General features: G+C 50.0%; 1 protein-coding gene and 2 long non-coding RNA genes across 5 annotated transcripts in view; 2 read left to right on the top strand and 1 right to left on the bottom strand.

Moving 5' to 3' along the window:
• Positions 1-1,473: 1,473 nt before the first annotated feature.
• Positions 1,474-3,143, bottom strand: LOC137481795 (uncharacterized). The gene is made up of 2 exons (XR_011003704.1): positions 3,084-3,143; positions 1,474-1,708 (listed from the first exon to the last, which is right to left on the bottom strand). It is a non-coding gene; the product is annotated as an uncharacterized lncRNA (long non-coding RNA).
• Positions 3,144-3,200: 57 nt separating this feature from the next.
• Positions 3,201-13,791, top strand: LOC137480904 (uncharacterized). Its single transcript, XR_011003168.1, has 2 exons — positions 3,201-3,254; positions 13,079-13,791. It is a non-coding gene; the product is annotated as an uncharacterized lncRNA (long non-coding RNA).
• Positions 13,792-14,527: 736 nt separating this feature from the next.
• Positions 14,528-15,665, top strand: part of COA1 (cytochrome c oxidase assembly factor 1) — a 55,183-nt gene continuing 54,045 nt past the window's right edge. For 2 of the 3 annotated variants that reach the window (XM_068202296.1, XM_068202328.1), the window contains exon 1: positions 14,528-14,663. The gene's annotated coding sequence lies outside the window, so the exon portion shown is untranslated. The remainder of the gene's footprint in view (positions 14,664-15,665) is intronic. The other variant, XM_068202338.1, reaches the window with a different exon arrangement.

Here is a 15,665-nt window from a genome sequence, read left to right as displayed (position 1 = left end):
TCCATTTTCTCATTTCTGACCTGTGAACTTCTCATCAGAAAGATTATAGGAAATCAGCCTCCTCCCAGCTACATTTGGTTTGCCAGAGTGACATTTTCTGAGTCAGTTATGAAGTTTTAAGTATTGCAAAACTTCGGTGGTCTAACATAACTTCAACTCCACATAGGGTTTGTGATTGACATTACTATGCTGGTTGTTTTGAATAACTCTTTCCATCCCCTCTCAAACTCATTGTATTACCATAGGCTAAAGCACTTATTATGCCTCAACAGCTTTAATTACAGTTGTTGCACAACTGAAATAAGGAGGAGCTCCAAAAAGTAACTGACAAATTATACAAAAACTAATGAGCAGGAAGTTTAAAGTCTGAAGGTCTTCAACATATGTGTGGTATTACATAAAGGAGGATTGGCAGACCAGGAGATACAATATTTAAGCATATACATCATGAGTTCAACATATGGGACAGTTAATGACTAGCACGTGACTGTATGCTTAGCACAAAGTAAGGAATCAATTGGCACATGGTAGGCAACCCTAACGCATAGCAGAACATACAAAAGAATGCCTATGGGAGTGATTAGAGGCAGATGTGACTCAGAGCCCTTGGATTCAGTAACCACGCTCCTGTTTGTACAGCCGCACGATCTACAGGATGTGGGACCTGTTCACTCTTATAATTAATTGTAGGCTTCCCTGAGATCGGGTCCCACAGGGTGGCCCACTGTTGGCTGATCCACAGGTGCCCAGATAGATAAAGACAGATCCACCGATAGACAGGAGGATATTCAGGCGACTGTAATCCTCGAGGGTTTATTGGAGGATGAGGCAAAGGGCAAGGAAGAGGGGAGAGGAGCAGGGAGACAACCCCTCAGAAGGGTAGCAGACTCAGAGCCCCCAAAAGAGGAGGGGCTAGGATATATAACTGGGGAAGGATAGGCCTGTTTAGGGTACAAACTCTCCAATGGGGAATAGATTGAAGGAACGACCAGGGATGGGGGTGACATAAGCTGAGCCAGTGAGAGAAAAGGGAAGGAGTGGTTTTACAGAGGGAACCAACGGGGATGATGAGAACAGGGAATTTTCCAGAACAGGGGAATGGAACAACTGTTGACTGACAAAACCTGGGGAGGGTACATCATATGATGGACAGGCCTTCCTCTGTAAGGAGAAGGCAAGGGTTCCTCATACCTGTGTGATTTTCCATGGCATCCCGGGGGGACCTCCCACAATTAATCTTGTCAATAAAAACAAACAAACAAACAAACAAACAAACAAACAAAAACCCACCTTCTTCCCAAATGAATCAGATCCCGTAACTAATGGAAGTGGCATAACACACAGCCAAACAGGATGTCTGTTACAACTGCCTCTTTCCCCAACACCTGTAGTTAGATTATCTTAGTTAGGTTACCTTCAACCAGTCCTGTCCCTACCTGCTGTTTGATCCCTAAATTACAGCCTCATGCTCCCTTTGCCATAGGTTTATTTATTCAGGTAGCTAGATAAAAACCTCAACATTTAAATGAGCTGCAGATCTGGACAAGATGGGGGGGGTGGAGAGCTCCTGCAGTGGTGGAACGAGATTTGGGCACTGCCACTGGTGCTGGCAGCTGAGCCACTGGCAACATGACCAAGTTACCCTACTGCAGAAACCTTTTAGGGTCAAGCTGGAGCAGGGGAGGGGGAACGGCGGCTCTCCCAGTTGCTGAGCACAAGATGAGAAAAGAGAAATGGTGTTACCCATCAACCCCTTGAAATGACATTTCATAACAGAGGAAAGAGAGGGGCAAAGGAACAATTTTGAGTTTGATCTAGGCAGCACCGAGAGTGGACCATTCAAATCCAGGTGTGCAACACGGAAAATGCCACAGGTTTTCCTGTGGGAGAAGAGGCTCCAAGCAAAACACAACACAAACCCCAAACCATAACTTCAGTGTTTGAAATTTCTGTGATTTACAGCTGAGAGAAGCTGCTGTGCAGTGCTGATGGTCTCACCTCTGCACACTCCTCGTCTTTGTTCATTTCAGGGGTCTATGAAGCCAGGCGAGGGCTTCTTTCTGCTCTTGCCTGGGCTGACACCAAACAGCCTTGGCAAACCTGGGGTCATTAGCAAGAGAGCTGGGGAATTCAGGCTTTGCCCAAAGTGGGGCCTTGCTGAAGGCAAAGGCTGGGGAAGGGCTCTCACTTGTGCTGCCAGTGCCATGGAAAAGTTCCAGAGCAAGAGGGCATTTCTTGGTTTCCAGGATCCCATCTTCACAGTATGGCCTTGCAGGTTAATAAAATGCACATGGATATCCTGGCACATTCCAGCACTGACTTTCACTCCAAACTTTCATATTTTCTACAAGAAGAGTTATGATTTTTCCTTCTGCTTGGAAGGGTATGGATTTTCTCGGCTGATGTACTTGGCAGAAAGGTTATCCTCACGTGGAAACGTTTCCTGTCAGCCTGAAACTTCTGACCACCGAGAACCCATTTCGTCCCTTTGCCATTGGATCACAGGAACCACAGTGTAAAAGCAGCACCTTTCTCTCCTTTGGGAGAAGCTGGTTTCAAAGCTCAAACATCTGCACCTGACAGATGCAGATGGTCCCTGAAGGGAGGTTTTAGCTAAGTGGGGTTTATTATATTAGCCCAGGGAACAAACAGTATCACCAGAGGAAATTATCTCAAGCTGTGCCACAGGAGATTTAGATTTTGGATCTCTAGGAAATATTCCTTCAACAAAAAGGGTATCAGTCTTGGGAACAGGCTGCCTAGGGCAATGGCTGAGTCACCACCCTCAGAAAGGTTTAGAAGTCATGCGCATGTGGCATTTGGGGACCTGACTGGTTGGTGGAGTAGGCAGTGTTAAGTTTGCAGTTGAACTGTATGATCTTCAGGGACTTTTTCAACCTCGATGATGCAGAGATTTAAGGGTAACTCAACCAGTGTGGAGTCAAGGCTTAGACTCAATGATCGCAAGGGTGCCTTCCAACATGGATATCTATGAGACTGCCAATGGAGGCAGCTGGTTAAGAAGACAAAAGAAAGACCAAGGGAAGTTCTTTGAAAAAGGTTCACTCAAAAGCAGCCTTAACCAGTACACCAGGGCCACTATGAGTGGCTTAGCTGGGGTGGGGACAAAGAATCCAGTTGGCTGGGTTGTGATGCGCTATGGCAGCTGTGACATCATGGGGGACGTGTCACAATGGGGGCAGGTATAAAAGGCCCCAGCAGGTAACACTGGCCCTCTATTGCTTGGGCAAGCGGTGAGTACACACGTGGCAGGGAGACCGTGCTGGGGACAAGGGCCGGGGCAGAAATTCTGCACCCGAGGCTGGGTTCTCCCTCTGCATGGAGGGACAACCCCTCATGGCAGAGCCTTGGCCATAGTACAGTGCTGCTGCTGCTGGGGCAGTGGGACTGGCCTTCCTTCCTCCAGCTGTCTGGGGCCCTGTTCTTCCTGCCCTCAGATCACTGAGATTCCTGTCCCTGCTGCCCCCACTGCCAGCTGCCTCCCTCCCCACTCCCCTCAAGGCCTTCTCTCCATCCTCCTGCAGACCATGGATTTCCGGTCATTGTGGTTCTTGCTCTCGCTATGTGCAATCCAGTACCCACAGCCCGTGGGTGATGTTTTGGATGAGGTGACGCATCTGCAAATGGAGCTGCGTGCTACGATCCTGGAAGAGGAGAGGATTCGGCTGGAGCAGGAGGTGGAGCAGCTTGCACTGATACAGAGTGGCACATGCTGGAGAGACCTGCCCTGGTCTGCCTTGCAGCCCTGGCAGGTCTGGGAATTTACTGACCTCTTGGTTCTTCTCTTGGCCGTATGGTTTATATGGAGCAAAAGAAATTCTGGGGCAGAGATCAGTGGCGAGAAGGAAAAGGAGATGCAGGAAGAGGACGAGACATGCATATATGATCAGAGATGGCTTCTAGAGGAGCACACACAGGGGCCTGTACAGGACCTGCAGACAGGCGGCAACAGCACAATGGCCCTGAAGGAGAAGGAGAAGGAGGAAGAGGCCGAGACATGCGTATATGATGTGAGATGGCTTCTAGAGGAGCACACACAGGAGCCTGTACAGGACCTGCAGACAGGCGGCAACAGCACAATGGCCCTGAAGGAGAAGGAGACGGAGGAAGAGGCTGAGACATGCGTATATAATGTGAGATGGCTTCTAGAGGAGTACACACAGGGGCCTGTCCAGGACCTGCAGACAGGCTGCAACAGCACAATGGCCCTGAAGGAGAAGGAGAAGGAGGAAGAGGCTGAGATATGCGTATATGATGTGAGATGGCTTCTAGAGGAGCACACACAGGGGCCTGTACAGGACCTGCAGACAGGCTGCAACAGCACAATGGCCCTGAAGGAGAAGGAGAAGGAGGAAGAGGCTGAGACATGAGTATATGATCTGAGATGGTTTCTAGAGGAGCACACACAGGGGCCTGTACAGGACCTGCAGACAGGCTGCAACAGCACAATGGCCCTGAAGAAGAAGGAGAAAGAGGAAGAGGACGAGACATGCATATATAATGTGAGATGGCTTCTAGAGGAGCACACACAGGGGCCTACACAGGGGCCTGTACAGGGCCTGCAGACAGGCTGCAACAGCACAATGGCCCTGAAGGAGAAGGAGAAGGAGAAGGAGAAGGAGAAGGAGAAGGAGAAGGAGAAGGAGAAGGAGAAGGAGAAGGAGGAAGAGGCTGAGACATGAGTATATGATCAGAGATGGTTTCTAGAGGAGCACACACAGGGGCCTGTACAGGACCTGCAGACAGGCTGCAATAGCACAATGGCCCTGATAGACAATTTCACAACTGTCCTCGGGCATGCCTTGAGTGGGACTTTCCAGCTGGTGCTGCAACAAGCCATTGGTTTTGGCAGTGCCTTTGAAGGTTGGAATGCCCGTGAGGAGGAAGTTGTGTACCAGGTGCCTGTACCCCTGACTCCTCCCCTCGGCCACATCTTCCACCTGGAGCGTGACACTGACCAGCACAAGCCTGGCAGGAACTTCTGTGTCTGTGTAGAGCTGGAGTGCAGCTGCCCGAGGGATTACCAGGGTATGAACATGCTGTGCTTCCAGCACCACCCTGACGTAATTAGGAGGACTCGGCAGCCCAACCTCCTAGACATGCTGTGCACCAGCTCCTACCTCAGTGTGAAGAAAACTGTCCACTGGCTCTGTGCACTGGTGGAAGCAAGCTGGCAGCTTTTGCCCCAGTCACGCAGTTGGCATTTAGTGGTGCTGCCCTCCAAACGCTCCTGCCATCTCAGGCTGACCAACAGCCAAGAAAGCTTCCACGTTAAGGTGCTGTTCGGGGTGCGGCAACATGCCTCAGACATCTTTATCAGCAACCGACATCGAGGGGCCCACAGCCCAAGCACAATGTGGCCTGAGACCTACGCCGTGGCAAAAGTTCTTCAGGCATGTGGCCAGGCGGGCCCCCCAGGACAACTCACACCTTAAATGCCTGCAGCTCCTTGCCTGTGTTCTTGCGCGCAAGGACTTTTCCATCCATTCCATCAAGACCAACGTCACGCGCCTGCTGAACACTGCACCAGTGCTGCAGTGGCACAGGGGACATTTTCTGCTTCAGCTGTTGAATGCTCTGGAGCAGCTGCGCTTATCTCTGGAAGAGAAACACCTGGAGCATTTTACAGTGGGCAACCAGAGGCTTCCAGAGGGGATCCGGTTGCCCCCAGATGTCCAAAGGGTTAAGCCACCCAACCTCTTCCACGGCCTGGTGCAGGATCTGGCCGCCCACTCCTAGGCGATGCAAGCCTGCCTTGATCTGCGCCATCGCCTGGCAAGAGTGCTGGCCTATGGCCACTGTTAGCGGGGCACATAGAGTCATGGAATTAGAGAATCACAAAATCACTAGGTTGGAAGAGACATTTAAGATCGAGTCCAACCCATGCCCCAACACCACCTTGTAATAAACGCCAATCACTTATTTTAAAAATTTATAAAAGTTTAATAAAAATAAAATGGAAAAAAATTAATACAAGTATAGTAATAGAGATTAAACAATTAGACTTAGGACAATTAAAGAGACAATGCCAGCAAAAAGTTACAGCCCGGGCATGGTACCTCTTTCTGGACAAAAGTGAGCCTGGAGAAGGACCCCGATAAAAGAGAATTCCCTCCTTAAGAGGGGTAACCTGTTGCATACACAAAGCACTTCATGAATATGCATATTTTTTATTTAAAACAAGAAATTTGTCTGGTACTTGTTGAGTAATTCCTGTTAATCCCAGGCGCCTTGAAGTCTAAGTCGAGTTTGGAGAAGTTCGGTTTTTTGTTGGTAAGGAAAGCCATAAATTCCTCTCCTCTGGAAGATTTAGGGGTTTCTGTACTTGTTATCTCTGTGTGAAGAATGTCTTATCTTCTCCTTCTCTTGAGCAAAAAGAATACCACACACACATATTTTCTATTTTAACTACTAAAGCTTAATTTCAATTACAAAACTACATTTACTATATTATTAAAATGTTACTACAGCATAACTTTCCAACCTAGCATAATACATACAGTAAATATCTGCGTAGAGCCATATAATATGCATTTTTCACAATCTCAACTATACCGTGACACTGAGTTCCATATCCAATCTTTTTTTAAACACATCCAGGGATGGTGACTCTACCACCTCCCCAAGGCAGACAGTTCCAGTACTTTATCATTCTTTCAGTAAAAAACTTTTTCCTGACATCCAACTCAAATTTCCCTTGGCACAGCTTAAGACTGTGTCCTCTCATTCTGTCAGTTGCTGCCTGGAGAGAGAGGCCAACCCCCACCTGAGTACAACCACCTTTCACATAGTTGTGGAGAGTGATAAGGTTGTCTTTCAGTCTCCATCTCTCCAGGCTAAACAACTCCAGCTCTGTTCCTCATAGGGCATGTGTTCCCAGCCCTTCACCAGCCTTGCTGCCCTCCTTTGAATGCATGTGCTCATGGGCCTTGCAGCTGGTGGCAGAGAAGCAGCTTTTAGTGCCGTGACAAAGACAGGAATGAATGGGATATATAAACAGATACATATACATATATGTAACTACAGTGTGTATTTAGAACTACAAATATTTTTATCAACAGATGTGTTTTAATAAATACATATTATTGTGATAGCTTATAAATTACCATATTATTTTATAAGAGAAATATCACATATATAATGTCACTATTATGTCAGTCATTTGTGGCTGTTGTGACACATTAATATTTTGTAGTTACTGCATTTATCAGAGGCAAGATTTTTATTACGTATTTATAAAAGATATACACATATTGTATTTAATACAAAACAATAATTTAATACATAAATATGTATGACTAGCAAGCAAGAAACTGCTGTGCTGTTGTTTCAATAAAATGCAGATTTGCAGAATCTGGAGCATGCCAGCCTTTCTTGATCTCAGCCAGACCTATAGTATTGGTAAATGCCACATGCTGGCAATCTGGGCTGTTGCCATGCCCCCTCCAGCTGAGTGCTCGGACACTTCCCAGCTTGCCTTGGCACTGCAGACAGCAGGGGCCACCTTCCAGTGCCCCGGGGGGTTAGGAGAGTGGCTTTGGGTTTTGCCCTAGACCACTGGAGAGACTTTGGTGAGGATAGCAGGAGAAAGGAGCTGACTCCTGCTGGGGTTCACAGTCCAGGTTTATTTGAATGCTCCAGGGAGGTCCTTAGCCCAGGGAATAACTACCAAGAAGAGCACTGAACTGAGCTGTGCAGCAACACTTAAATGAGGGAGGGAACAGGGGAGTGGTCTTCTCACTGACCACGGGGAGGTAGAGAGGAGGGGCACCAGGGAGAATGGGCAGGAACAAGCACAAATAGAGAGAGGCGAGGGGAGGGGACCCCACTGTCCAGCCTATCACTTGGTGCCCTCAGTGGAACTTTCTGGATGGAGGGGAAGGACTGTCAAGTGACAGGCAGACCCAGCAATTAAACCCAGGTGCCCCCAGCCCCTCTGATCCTAGAATCACAGAATGGCTCTGCTTGGAAGGGTCCGTAGAAATTGTCTTCTCACTGCCAGCTGCCTCCCTCCCCACTCCCCTCAAGGCCTTCTCTCCATCCTCCTGCAGACCATGGATTTCCGGTCATTGTGGTTCTTGCTCTCGCTATGTGCAATCCAGTACCCACAGCCCGTGGGTGATGTTTTGGATGAGGTGACGCATCTGCAAATGGAGCTGCGTGCTACGATCCTGGAAGAGGAGAGGATTCGGCTGGAGCAGTAGGTGGAGCAGCTTGCACTGATACAGAGTGGCACATGCTGGAGAGACCTGCCCTGGTCTGCCTTGCAGCCCTGGCAGGTCTGGGAATTTGCTGACCTCTTGGTTCTTCTCTTGGCCGTATGGTTTATGTGGAGCAAAAGAAATTGTGGGGCAGAGATCAGTGGCGAGAAGGAAAAGGAGAAGCAGGAAGTGGACGAGACATGCATATATGATCAGAGATGGCTTCTAGAGGAGCACACACAGGAGCCTGTACAGGACCTGCAGACAGGCTGCAACAGCACAATGGCCCTGAAGGAGAAGGAGAAGGAGGAAGAGGCCGAGACATGCGTATATGATGTGAGATGGCTTCTAGAGGAGCACACACAGGAGCCTGTCCAGGACCTGCAGACAGGCGGCAACAGCACAATGGCCCTGAAGGAGAAGGAGACGGAGGAAGAGGCTGAGACATGCGTATATAATGTGAGATGGCTTCTAGAGGAGCACACACAGGGGCCTGTACAGGACCTGCAGACAGGCTGCAACAGCACAATGGCCCTGAAGGAGAAGGAGAAGGAGGAAGAGGCTGAGACATGAGTATATGATCTGAGATGGTTTCTAGAGGAGCACACACAGGGGCCTGTACAGGACCTGCAGACAGGCTGCAACAGCACAATGGCCCTGAAGAAGAAGGAGAAAGAGGAAGAGGACGAGACATGCATATATAATGTGAGATGGCTTCTAGAGGAGCACACACAGGGGCCTACACAGGGGCCTGTACAGGGCCTGCAGACAGGCTGCAACAGCACAATGGCCCTGAAGGAGAAGGAGAAGGAGAAGGAGAAGGAGGAAGAGGCTGAGACATGAGTATATGATCAGAGATGGTTTCTAGAGGAGCACACACAGGGGCCTGTACAGGACCTGCAGACAGGCTGCAATAGCACAATGGCCCTGATAGACAATTTCACAACTGTCCTCGGGCATGCCTTGAGTGGGACTTTCCAGCTGGTGCTGCAACAAGCCATTGGTTTTGGCAGTGCCTTTGAAGGTTGGAATGCCCATGAGGAGGAAGTTGTGTACCAGGTGCTTGTACCCCTGACTCCTCCCCTAGGCCACATCTTCCACCTGGAGCGTGACACTGACCAGCACAAGCCTGGCAGGAACTTCTGTGTCTGTGTAGAGCTGGAGTGCAGCTGCCCGAGGGATTACCAGGGTATGAACATGCTGTGCTTCCAGCACCACCCTGATGTAATTAGGAGGACTCGGCAGCCCAACCTCCTAGACATGCTGTGCACCAGCTCCTACCTCAGTGTGAAGAAAACTGTCCACTGGCTCTGTGCACTGGTGGAAGCAAGCTGGCAGCTTTTGCCCCAGTCACGCAGTTGGCATTTAGTGGTGCTGCCCTCCAAACGCTCCTGCCATCTCAGGCTGACCAACAGCCAAGAAAGCTTCCACGTTAAGGTGCTGTTCGGGGTGCGGCAACATGCCTCAGACATCTTTATCAGCAACCGACATCGAGGGGCCCACAGCCCAAGCACAATGTGGCCTGAGACCTACGCCGTGGCAAAAGTTCTTCAGGCATGTGGCCAGGCGGGCCCCCCAGGACAACTCACACCTTAAATGCCTGCAGCTCCTTGCCTGTGTTCTTGCGCGCAAGGACTTTTCCATCCATTCCATCAAGACCAACGTCACGCGCCTGCTGAACACTGCACCAGTGCTGCAGTGGCACAGGGGACATTTTCTGCTTCAGCTGTTGAATGCTCTGGAGCAGCTGCGCTTATCTCTGGAAGAGAAACACCTGGAGCATTTTACAGTGGGCAACCAGAGGCTTCCAGAGGGGATCCGGTTGCCCCCAGATGTCCAAAGGGTTAAGCCACCCAACCTCTTCCACGGCCTGGTGCAGGATCTGGCCACCCACTCCTAGGCGATGCAAGCCTGCCTTGATCTGCGCCATCGCCTGGCAAGAGTGCTGGCCTATGGCCACTGTTAGCGGGGCACATAGAGTCATGGAATTAGAGAATCACAAAATCACTAGGTTGGAAGAGACATTTAAGATCGAGCCCAACCCATGCCCCAACACCACCTCAACTATACCGTGACACTGAGTTCCATATCCAATCTTTTTTTAAACATATCCAGGGATGGTTACTCTACCACCTCCCCAAGGCAGACAATTCCAGTACGTTATCATTCTTTCAGTAAAAAACTTTTTCCTGACATCCAACTCAAATTTCCCTTGGCACAGCTTAAGACTGTGTCCTCTCATTCTGTCAGTTGCTGCCTGGAGAGAGAGGCCAACCCCCACCTGACTACAACCACCTTTCACATAGTTGTGGAGAGTGATAAGGTTGTCTTTCAGTCTCCATCTCTCCAGGCTAAACAACTCCAGCTCTGTTCCTCATAGGGCATGTGTTCCCAGCCCTTCACCAGCCTTGCTGCCCTCCTTTGAATGCATGTGCTCATGGGCCTTGCAGCTGGTGGCAGAGAAGCAGCTTTTAGTGCCGTGACAAAGACAGGAATGAATGGGATATATAAACAGATACATATACATATATGTAACTACAGTGTGTATTTAGAACTACAAATATTTTTATCAACAGATGTGTTTTAATAAATACATATTATTGTGATAGCTTATAAATTATCATATTATTTTATAAAGAGAAATATCACATATATAATGTCACTATTATGTCAGTCATTTGTGGCTGTTGTGACACATTAATATTTTGTAGTTACTGCATTTATCAGAGGCAAGATTTTTATTACGTATTTATAAAAGATATACACATATTGTATTTAATACAAAACAATAATTTAATACATAAATATGTATGACTAGCAAGCAAGAAACTGCTGTGCTGTTGTTCCTATAAAATGCAGATTTGCAGAATCTGGAGCATGCCAGCCTTTCTTGATCTCAGCCAGACCTATAGTATTGGCAAATGCCACATGCTGGCAATCTGGGCTGTTGCCATGCCCCCTCCAGCTGAGTGCTCGGACACTTCCCAGCTTGCCTTGGCACTGCAGACAGCAGGGGCCACCTTCCAGTGCCCCGGGGGGTTAGGAGAGTGGCTTTGGGTTTTGCCCTAGACCACTGGAGAGACTTTGGTGAGGATAGCAGGAGAAAGGAGCCGACTCCTGCTGGGGTTCACAGTCCAGGTTTATTTGAATGCTCCAGGGAGGTCCTTAGCCCAGGGAATAACTACCAAGAAGAGCACTGAACTGAGCTGTGCAGCAACACTTAAATGAGGGAGGGAACAGGAGAGTGGTCTTCTCACTGACCACGGGGAGGTAGAGAGGAGGGGCACCAGGGAGAATGGGCAGGAACAAGCACAAATAGAGAGAGGCGAGGGGAGGGGACCCCACTGTCCAGCCTATCACTTGGTGCCCTCAGTGGAACTTTCTGGATGGAGGGGAAGGACTGTCAAGTGACAGGCAGACCCAGCAATTAAACCCAGGTGCCCCCAGCCCCTCTGATCCTAGAATCACAGAATGGCTCTGCTTGGAAGGGTCCGTAGAAATTGTCTTGTTGCAACCCTGCTGCCAAAGGCAGGGACACCTTCCACCAGGCCACATTGCTCCAAGCCCCATCCAACTCGACCCGGAACACCGCCAAGGATTGGGCAGCCACAGCTTCCATGGGCAGTGTGGCCCAGGGTGTCACCAGCCTCAGAGGCCACAATTTCTTCCACATCTCCAGCCTAACCCCGCCCTCTGTCAGTGGGAAGCCATTGCCCCGGTGCTGCCCCTCCAGGCCCTGGTAAGCAGCCCCTCCGCAGGTCTCTGCTGGGTTTTGTGCAGGGTCTGAAAGGCTGCAGGAAGGTGCCCCAGGAGAAGCCCTTGGAGAGCACTGGGGGCCAGGAGTGCCACCATCAGTGCAGCAAGTGGGGCCTGGCATGGCCGTCAGGGCGGGAGGGCACAGGGTGGGCGCTGAGGCCCTGCCAGCTGGAGCTGGGAGCTCAGGTGTGCGGCCCAGCAGAGAGCCGTGGGCTCTGGCAGCTCTGTATCCCTCATGGCTGAAGCAGCTGCCCAGGCACAGCTGGCCGGGGACATGCAGCCAGCCCCGTGCCACCCTGAGGGGCATTCTGCTCTGGGGCTAGCATCATTTGTGTCTGTGAGATGCGTGGCCAGCATGACTTGGGCCCCTAGGGTGGTGCCAAGTGTGCAGAGGAAAATGCCAGCCCAGGAAGAAGCAACATCAAATAGCTTCCAACCTGGCCATTGTAATACTGGTGTCTTACACTTCCTGAATCCCTTTCCACGTGGAAACGGCAGAGGGTGTATCTTTAAATAAGAAGTACCTTTCAGTACCGATAAAGCTTCACCAATATTGGATGAGTATTGCACAGCTTTCATCATTGCAAAATTACCAGGAAAAAGGGCTAGCAGGGGTATGTAGGCCTTATGGTATGTATGTAACACAGGCACAGCTGGGAACTGAGGCTAAGTTTCTGGCCCAAAATATTTCCTTTAGGTCTGAAATGTATGAAATAGATTTTTCAGAGAGTAATTAGATATGTAGGGATCAGACCACCCTGAAAGTAAAGGCAGCAACTGATTTCCACAAAGAAGGGACAGTAGTGGAAAGGCAGGATGAGAGAAAGAAATAAAAAACCCTGTAGCTTGGCATACAAAACCTTCTCTTAACAGGGCTTCTTAGGAGGGTAAGAGGCTGGGCCATTCACTCCTTTTTTCTTCTCTCTATCTCATTGTCTCTTTCTTGGTCATATCTGCATGTCCTTTTGTTCTGCTGATTGTCTTTCCATACTGTTTCTCCCTACTCTCACCTTCCACAATTCCAGCACTATTAGAAGTCCTAGCAGGCAGATATATTAATTCAGCTACAATATAGAAACCGATTACTTTTTTTTTTCCAGGAACAACAAAGCAATGCAATAATGTAATCAGCTCCTGATGGTAGAAGTTGAGTGGAAACTGCTAGAAGCCTGCCATGGGAAGAAACAGTTTTATTTTACAGCATGAAATAGCAGATAGTATTCCACTAAATCACAACAGTAATGCAAAAGGTGTAAATAAGAAGCTGGAAGCCGCTTGGATAACGGAACAAACTGGCTCGGCAAGAGCCCTGAGAATAATGCCTGACTCAACTCAGCCAGGAAACCCATACAATAAATATCTAAGCAGGTACGATGCACTAAGGAACAGCAGCAGAACACACTCTGACGTTATTGGTACACTCATCATTTAATTTCAGATGAATCAAAACCATGAGCCAAGGCTTGGGATCATGTAATCTAGCACTGCTAACACACATGCTTTACAAACACTAGAGCCTAAGTGCTGAGCTCAGGGACAGTGCTGGACAGCTTGCTTAAATAAACTCCAACAGAGACAACAGCTTACACAGAACAATGGAGAGGGATAAATCTGGAATGAAGAAGATGAGCTAAAGACAGCAGTGGTTAAATTAAATATTAATATCACTGTATGGAATCAGATGGCCAGATTAGATCCAGAATTTTGTGTGGGGGTTGCTGGACAGATCCTGTTGTTTTCTTCAATTTTGACTGCACAAGAGTGGTTTTATGGTGTCCCCTGTCCTGGAAAAAATAATAATAAAGCACCACAAGAAAGAGTGGATCCTGGGCAGCAAGCTCAGGTGTGGTCAGGATGACCAGCACGGAGCTGAGGGGATGTGGGTAAGCCTGTGCAGCAATGCTGGCTGGGGACTGCACCTGTCTCTTCACAGGCTTCCGACAACATTCTGCAGCCGAAGCCATGGTTGCAGGACACTTGGCATCTCAGGTGAGGCACAGACTGAAAAAACCCTCAACGCTGCCACTGAGAGGGGGGACCCTTGTAAAATGCTGCTGGAGACACAGGCAGACCCAGCGCTGCCATGACATGATACCACAATATAAGAAAAATATTAAGCTGGTAAAGAGTGTCCAAAGGAGGGCAACCAAGATGGCAAAGGTCCTTGAGGAGAAGCCATACAAGGAGTGGCTGAGGTCACTTGGTCTGTCCAGCCTGGAGGAGACTGAGGGGAGACCTCATCAGTGTCTACAATTTCCTCGTGAAGGGAAGAGTAGGGACAGGTACTGATGTCTTTTCTCTGGTGACATGACCCGAGGGACTGGCTTGGAGTTGTATCAGTTGTTAGGTTGGGTATTGGAATAAAATTCTTCCCCCAGAGGGTGGCTGGGCACTGGAACAGGCTCCCCAGGGAAGTGGTCACAGCACCAAGCCTGACACACTTCAAGAAGCGTCTGGACAACGCTCTCGGGCACATGGACTGTTGGGGGTGTCCTGGGCAGAGCCAGGAGTCGAACTCGACGATCGCTGCGGGTCCCTTCTGAGTCAGGAGTTGCCGTAACACCGTCCCCTCCTCTCCGCCGTTCGCAGCGCCGCCCGCCATCGCCCCCTGCCGGGGCCCGCCGGCACCACAGCAATGGCGGCCCCCACGGCGCCCGCGTGAGCCCGACGCCGACCGCGGCTGCCGTGAGTGGGGACGGGCGGCCGAGGCCGGGGCTCGGCCAGGGCGGGCCCGGCCGCCGCTCCCGTCGGCACCGCCGCACCCGAGCGAAGCCTCGCCGCCCCTCCCGGCGGGCTCGGCCCGGCGCAAAATGGCCCCGGGGGGCGGTCGGGGCCCTGCGGGGGCGGGAAGAGGCGCGGGAGCGGGTTTGTAGCGGGGGATTCTCGTCGGGGCCCCGAGCACAGCAGCTCCGCGGGGACTGCGGGGAGCGGCGGGCGCCTACAAAGGCAGCGGGGGCCAGAGCAGGGGCGCTGAGCTGTGGAAACGTGGTGAGGGCAGCAGTGCCGAGAGGTGGGCGGGGGCTTGCTCAGTGACCCCGAGAGCCTGAGTGCATTTCCTCTCGGGCCCTGTTAATGGTATTTGCACTTAAGATACTTCTCGGCCGCCTTCAGAAGAGGAGTGCGAGGCAAATTTATCTAGGAAGCTACAAAGAAAACCTGATACACAGAGAATAATCAGAACTGCGGCAGAAAAGATCTCTTGTTGCTTAAACAGGCACAGGCCCATGGTGCCCTGTACTGTGGGGAACTTGGTGGCAGGAGCACAGCCTGCAGAAATGTGACGAGGTAGGGCGAATTCCACACAAAGCAAGTTGGTTGCAGTGACTTATCCACATACCAAGGAATCTGCAGTCAGATTTACTTTGTTATTCAGGTACAGCTGGTGAAGCAGTTAGGTTGTCTTGAGCAGGTTTAATGTTGAAACACTGCAAAGGAAAGGGATTACTATGTTTCTTTATAAAAATTGGAACTTCCCTGTTTAAGTCTGCTCTGATCACTGAAGCAAACATCATTTCCCCTATCCCTCCTTATCAGGGAGGCTGGTTGCTCCTGCTTTCCAGCCTAGTTGGTTTCTTTCTGCTCATTCACATGAACTCTTTAAGTGCAAGAAGAGAGCATGTAACTCGAAGAGTGGCCTGGGTTGCTTGTTTTAGAGCCAGTTTTTTAAGAATTGAAGTGTTGAAACAG

Source organism: Anomalospiza imberbis, chromosome 1 (assembly GCF_031753505.1).
Source record: "Anomalospiza imberbis isolate Cuckoo-Finch-1a 21T00152 chromosome 1, ASM3175350v1, whole genome shotgun sequence".
NCBI lineage: Eukaryota > Metazoa > Chordata > Aves > Passeriformes > Viduidae > Anomalospiza > Anomalospiza imberbis.
The sequence above is the reverse complement of the archived record's forward strand: the minus strand, read 5'-3'. Positions and strand labels throughout refer to the sequence as shown.